A 7500-nucleotide genomic window follows, 5' to 3' on the forward strand; every position below is an offset into this window, starting at 1 on the left:
ACAGTGAACATTTATTTATATATTTCACCTTCATTGCGGCGCTGAATAATCCTGATGGGTTCCTGCGCTTGGTCTTCAAGACATAAATTTCACAGTCAGTCAATCAACCGTGAACATGTAATCAATAACTGTTCCTCAAATTTTGTTTTATTATTTTCAGTGATTTGCTCTCGAAACATGGAGGTTTGTAGCCTTGTCATTCATGTGCGGTACATTTCCGGTGATCAGATTTTTTCTTTTCAGTGCAGAATGAATAAGCTATTGAAAAAGGAATAATACATTCATATCTAATTAATTCATTGTATGGTTACAAAACGACTACAGTCGTGAAATTGTTTACTATAATTTCTTATCTCAGTTGTATTCCCAAGCTAATGTACTGATGCTCTCTCTCTCTCTCTCTCTCTCTCTCTCTCTCTCTCTCTCTCTCTCTCTCTCTCTCTCTCTCTCTCTCTCTCTCCTGTGAGGAATAAATAGTTATTTATAATGAAAACAGAATTGGAAAAAGAAAGACAGGGAATGAAACAGAACGAAAATACGGTGAGAAGAATGTTTTAAACATTCCCGGGTGAAGTAATTGTACATCAGAAGGTTGTGGCTTATCGGAGGATCTGGTAGATTACTAAGATGACGATCTACCATTTACGCAAGACACCTGGACCTGTAGAATTCATCGCGGAGATGAAGAGGAGCCCCAGATGTTGCGTTTTGATGAAGCTTAGGTCTCTAATGATGATGGCAGAAATTTATCAGCCCTTACTTTGCGGAAGTAATCGACGATGTTGGCAGGGTAGAGAAGAACGAGAAGGAATTGCGTTGTCAACACTGGCTCTAGGAAAAAGGACAAGAATTTTCTATCATGAATTTTAGTACTCATATGAGCTTTCCACTCGTCAGTCTTGAATATCCTGTTATTCACTGGTTTTGAAGTTGCATGATGCTAGTTTCAGATGTTTCTCTTATATAAGTATGGAAACTAGACTTGTGACGTATAAGCTATCAGCCTAATTTTTGAGACGGGTGATATACTGTATATTCACTGTCCCTGTGAGGAAGAGTACAAGAGGAAAGGACATAACAACCACGAAATCGAGCAAAATAAGGCGCTCACAGAAGACGAACATAATCAAAATTAAGTGCCTTCTGCCAATAAAATCTCTATTTAATGTAATTCTGATATACTTGAGGAAGTGAGAGAAGAAGAACGTATACGCAGACATGCAGCACAGTTAGCAATTGGAACTTTTCTGAGAGCAGTTTATTGAAAAAGTTAATCAGAAGAAGGCAGCCATCTTTCTACGGAAACCACAGTTACAGTCTGTTCGGGGTTTCATTTGTAAGGGTGTGTCCCCTGTACAGTAAAACATGTCATAGACACGTCGGTAACTTATCGCACACACATCACAAACAGGCTGAGTATAAGTTAACGACTTTTTGCTTGTCCTAACCAGTGCTTCATGCGATTATCCAGCACTGGCCGAAGATTCACTCTCCACATATGGTCGTTGACATGTCAAACTGTTTGCGATAAAGTTCCCGATGTATATGCGACAAGCTTTACTGTAGTATGCACCGTAAAGATGCAAGGTTATCGAAGTGACTAGATATATAGCAGATATTTTTGTCAAAAGAAACCTTAAGCCCAAAGGAATCGGTCTCTGAACTTTAACCTTACTTCATTATTCTGACAAAGGTCAGCGCTACGGAACAATTGCCTGTTTGCTTACCTGGAAATTGGTGAGTCATTTTTACTTTTCACCGTTGTACTCAGGAGCTCTCCCTTAATTGTAGAATCTCCCATTCAAGATAAGAGTTTGTCATAAAGAGTACGTGAAATGTTTCCGAGCCAATGATAAAATTGGATTTCCGTAACTGCGATGACTCGATTTTTTTTTACCCAAGAATTCCATATCATATCACAATCGATTATAGTTAAGCTCTTAAATACTCGTATTTACGTAGGTTCATTATTCAAGAATAATTTTTCTACTTCGGGAATAATGACTCTGAAAACGTCAGTCTTCTTCAATGAACGTCGTCAAAAAGACATCATAAAAGTATATCGGTGCTGACTCACAACGACGTCATGCGCGTCAAAAATACGCGCCTCTGAAAATGGGTTGTTTCGTAAAAAAAAAAGTATATTTATATATGTATATATATATATGAAGTATAGAATGAATTTCATGCAGTTTTAATGCCGAGAAACTGTTCTGCCATTTGTGGTTCAAAAATAAATTTTTCTGATGTTAGTCTATTGTTTTAATAATTACCAAAATGGTTTCGAATTTGGAATGATTTTCAGGAATATAATGGTGTGGGATTTGCGATTTACCTTGATTCCATTGCGAACTTTATGTTCCGGCTCTGCAATTATAACTTATAGGCTCTGTAATTTCATTTGACAAAAGTAGGCTTCGACATGCTGCCATTTTCAAATCTATGAGTTCTCGAAGTCTAAGGATATTTGATCTTTTAGACGGAATGGGATACCTGAGTATTTAAATCAAATGAATTTCCTATGGGGAAAAACTGATGACTTCACGCCATTAAATCAGTGAATGATCTTAGTAAGTAATGCAGAAAATGGGTCGAAATAAAAATCAGAAAAGATGTACTATCACACATTTTGAACTCTTCTTTTTCGAGTAAGATTAAGAGGAGGGAAAATGAAGAAGTGTAATAAATCCTAAAAAGTTGAGGACGATCGATGTAACGATGTAACTTATTCATTAACTTCTTAACTCTGTAATGTAATTCACCAAAACCTTGTTCAAGTTCTGTAACATTCAAGGTTCTGCCAGACTTCTAACCCATCATCATCCTTTTTTTTATTTCTTAGTAAATGTTGTGTATGTTGATTTTTACAAGCCGAATATGAAAGTAATTTATTTTTATGGTCACGCGGATAGCAATGATGCTAACCAGTACTGTAGAATTTCTGGTTCTCAGAAAGTTTTTAGGGATGAGGTAGCTAGCGCCTTGTCCTTTTTGTTTACCCAGCCTGACCCTGGTACCAGTTCACAGTCGGGTTAACAGCAAATCTTCAGTTCCAAGAACTAGCCACTCCGTTGTGCCAGCTTTTTATAAGTATCTCTGTCCTCGTCCTCCTGATGTTTACCAGTTAGGTAATCACCCTTTTCATTGGACTGTAGTTTCCCAGCCTCTGCACTTGGTCAAGCCAACTCAAAACATTCAGATCTACCATTCTGCATTTGATAATCTTGATACCCCGGTCGTCATAGCAATATTTTCGTTTCCCAACGAATTTTTAGTCTACGGAATACTACATGGGACAGTTTATGCCTACACAGTCCACATTATTTTTTATAGATTTTGTATTCGCATCCAATCTTCTCTTCCATAAAGAAGAGATGGCTCAACAGTCCTTTCATACATTTCTATTTTGACCTGTCTGGATATTTTTTCGTATCCTAACCAGTTGTTTCCACTTCTTTAGGCATTCCCCATCGAGAACCTCTGGGGGCCATCGTAAAAGCCTAGCCAAGGAAGTTCGACAACAGTACCTTTCCTAATGACAGGCAGCGACCCCAGGAGAGCGGAATTTCATCCACTCCTAACGCGTTGTGAACCTTTCTAACTGTATCAAAGAGCTTGGAGGAGGCTCAGAAGCGCAAAGAGGTGCCTACTTCCTATCAGGTATCAATATGCTTACTGTTGAGTCTTCCCATAGTTTTAGTAATTTAATTATGACAATAATAAAAAGATAAAAAGTTTGTTTTACTGGCATAGCATTAGTTCAACCGAGTTCTTCTATCATGAGGTGAAACCAGTGAGATTGCAAGATGTCGCAATTGGAAGTGGAATATAAAATTAGGGTCAGAGGCCAAGCGCTGCGGCCTGTGAGGTCATTCAGCACTGAAAATAGTGTTGAAACAATTGTTAGGAGGGGGTTTCAAGTTCAGTGGAAGAAAGAGAATATGGACGGAGGTACAGTACAAGGAATGAAAGGGGTTACAGTTAGGGGCCGAGGGGACGCTGCAAAAAACCTTGAGTAATACCCAGTGTACCGTACGAGGTACACTGACAGCACTACCCCCGCCCGTTGCAAGATGTAATGATAATTTTGCTTTATGTCATAAAATAAGTAAAATTCAAACAAGACTGCAGTAAAAACTAAATCTCTCCAAAGACTTTACAAAAAGGAGAGATCACAATAACATGAATTATGATATCTGATGATTTCATAGTTTATTCTAATTTAAAAGAGGAGGGCTCGCAATTGCAATGTGGTATTCTATCGGTGTAAATTTAGTAATTCACAGTTGACAGCTTGCAGGCTTTGTTTTATTTTTCATTTTGCACATTTTAACACTTTCGTCCAGATTATGCCCAAAGTCACTGTTATCATTGCAGCATTCACTATCAAACGCTCATCTTGATGAGGGAAAATATTTTATGGTTAGAATTGCATTACAGTACAAACAACAACAAAAATATCAGCTAATGAAATATCCCAGAATGCCGTAAAAATGAAACGTAAATACGGCGGTTTGCGTTTGATGATACACTGGGCAGGAAATAATTTTTTTTGAAACAATGGATTCACGTTGACAGGATACAAACGATTGAATCGAGAGCGGTTCTCTCTCTAACTGGAAAGAGAGAACTCCACAATTTTTAATGAACAGATTTTTTACGGATTTAGGAGGGGGGTGACTGTCATCACTTTTCCAGCATATATTACTGTTTTGGTGGAATGCGCGGTAAACTAGAGATGGTTTTTTTTTTTTTTTTTTTTTTTTTTTAGAAAACAGCGTCAGTTAATTAATTTTTATTTTTCCTAATTAATATGAAAAATAAAAATGTGCAGTTCTTGCATTCAATTTGCGGGTAAGATAGAGACCACAGAGGAATGTAGTCTATTTTGGTTGCTACGTGATTCGTCGGAACTAATGTTAAAAAAAAAAAGAGATCTCCTTCGTGTAATAAATCCTCAATAGTAACCGAATGTTTTATTGCTTGTCTCGCGATAAATTTACGAACCTGAAGATTATAACCAACCCGATTCATTGACCAGCATACACCACAGAAAATCTGTGATTGGTTAGTTATCTACACTTGTTCAGATACATCCGTGGTATAGAAAGATGGTTTTCATCTACTTACAATTGCAATTCGTTTTAAGCAATATCTAATTCTAACCTACAACCTCGGTAGGGAAAGAAATTTTATCCAGATTCTTCATTCGAATATTTCGTTTGAATCATTGAAAAATTTCAGAGATGTTTATTATTATTATTATTATTATTATTATTATTATTATTATTATTATTATTATTATTATTATTATTATTATTATTACTTGTACCGCATCACTTATTCAATATTCTCTGATGGAGTGTGGTTTAAACTGTCTTTCTAAAACTTTTTTTTTTCAGATGAAAGAAGCAAATTGTTATGCTTATTTTTCATTTGGTCTCTGTAAAAAATCATCTTAAATTTCTGTAGGTGTCTGAGTTAATATTAACTGTGATTTTTCTTTATCTTCACCTTGTATACAGATAATTTTGTCTAAATGTATGTATGTACTCGTATTTATGTATGTAGGTAAAGAAGCCAGGAATATCACAGTATCATTCGTCATTCTTGCCCTTTTGTTTTACAACACTAGTAGAAATAGCGATGGCTTAATCAGGCTATTATCTGGTTTGTTCCTTCCCGATCTAAGTATGACCAATCTATAAATTTCTGATTCTCGTACTACAGATCTGGAGACCACCGCTTCTGTCTACTACCAAGCTTTGTAAATCTTTCCCGACATTCGTCTTTCAAGATTTTGCCATGTTTTCTCTTTCTTTGGAGCAGAGTATCTTGTATCGTTTGTTTTCTCTGTATCCCTCATTTTTTTTCCATATCTTCCACTTCTTCCTATCTGCTAAGCTTTAAATGCCAAATTCAGAAAGAATAGTTTCTCTCTACAAGTACGATGATGTCGCAAGCTGGCGTTTTCGCACGAGTTGGAGACTCATCGTACTATCTATGTACCTATCTATTTACTTATATGAGAATCATGATTTAGCGTTATCGTGCTCATAGCGAAAAACTGCTATTTCTTTAATTTGGCATTTACAGCTCAAGCAGATAAGAATAGATGGATGTTTGGATATAATCTGCTTCAGATGTCGTAAAAAATCACCATTATGTACAAAAGGAAAGGAAAAGTAGTATTCTAATTTGGGGACATCGAAGGAAGGGGAAGGAGGGCTAAAATGGCTATTTAAAATGTGGAAGACGCCACTGAAAAGAACAGAGAAAACAAAAATAAGTTCAGGTCCGCCTGCTACATATATAACCACTCGGAATTCGTGAGACCGAAAGATGACGGGTTATTCTTGGCATGGCGATGTTTAATTGCTGAAACCATTTTTGTTGCGTGAGTTAGTGGGTTCTACTGGTTTACAGTTTAATAGTTGACTTACATTTTTATCTATTTATTTATTTATTTATATGTCAGTTTATTGTTTTTCCTAATAACTGATCTCTTCTTTTTGTATTTCCTATTACCCTCTGTTACTGTACTTCTTTCAAATGAGCTCCATATTCTTTGGAAGCTTGAGTTTCAAGTCAATGGCCCCTGTGGTGGGCTTGTTCCCGATGAATAGGGTTCATCTTCTGAATAATAATAATAATAATAATAATAATAATAATAATAATAATAATAATAATAATAATAATAATAATACCTAAAATACAATTAATTTAACTCATGGCGGAACGCTATTCTGATGCAATTACTGAATCATTTAACAGCGTCTAATTTCATTTATAATCCTCGTTAATGCACCGTTTCGTTTTCGCATCACAGAGCACTGGAATATAAAAACGCATCTGATTTAACTCAGAACGGATGGAAGCGGTTATTATATTTCAGCTTCGATATATATATATATATATATATATATATATATATATATATATATATATATATATATATATATATATATATATATATATATATATATATATATATATATATATATATATATATATATATATATATATATATATATATATATATATATATATATATATATTATTGCGCAAAATAGTTGCCTCAGGTGATGAATGCGAGAGTGCCTTAATTCTAACGAATATCAGTGAGGAAATGAAAATGAAATCATTTCCATATACAGAACCGATTCGTCGACCAGAAGCTAATGAATAAATTAAAAAGAACAATTTTCATAAAAGGCGTCCATTTGAAAGAAGGGTTTTCCCGAGAGCATTTCTGTTATATAGAGCAAGATTTCACGGAGAACGCACGTATTTAGAACAGTTATTTGAAGGAAATGCATTTAATTCAGAAGTAACTGATTTATGGAATAGGTAATCTGTATACTAAAACCGTGTTCCAGCAAAAAGAGAATACATTCGAAAAAAAATTAATCGTTTTCCAACTCGAACCGCAGAAGTTCAAGAGAAGATGAAATACATCACTGCCCTAAAACAATTCTCCTTGTATTTTAATACGTTGTT

At 35.3% G+C, this 7500-nt stretch overlaps 1 protein-coding gene across 1 annotated transcript in view; it reads left to right on the top strand.

Moving 5' to 3' along the window:
* The window catches only part of LOC136831420 (uncharacterized), a 550888-nt gene that overhangs the window by 76735 nt on the left and 466653 nt on the right, over nt 1–7500 (top strand). Inside the window, exon 2 of the transcript XR_010850870.1 lies at nt 3461–3660. The gene's annotated coding sequence lies outside the window, so the exon portion shown is untranslated. The remainder of the gene's footprint in view (nt 1–3460; nt 3661–7500) is intronic.

The sequence above is a fragment of the Macrobrachium rosenbergii genome, chromosome 4 (genome assembly GCF_040412425.1).
Source record: "Macrobrachium rosenbergii isolate ZJJX-2024 chromosome 4, ASM4041242v1, whole genome shotgun sequence".
Classification (NCBI taxonomy): Eukaryota; Metazoa; Arthropoda; class Malacostraca; order Decapoda; family Palaemonidae; genus Macrobrachium; species Macrobrachium rosenbergii.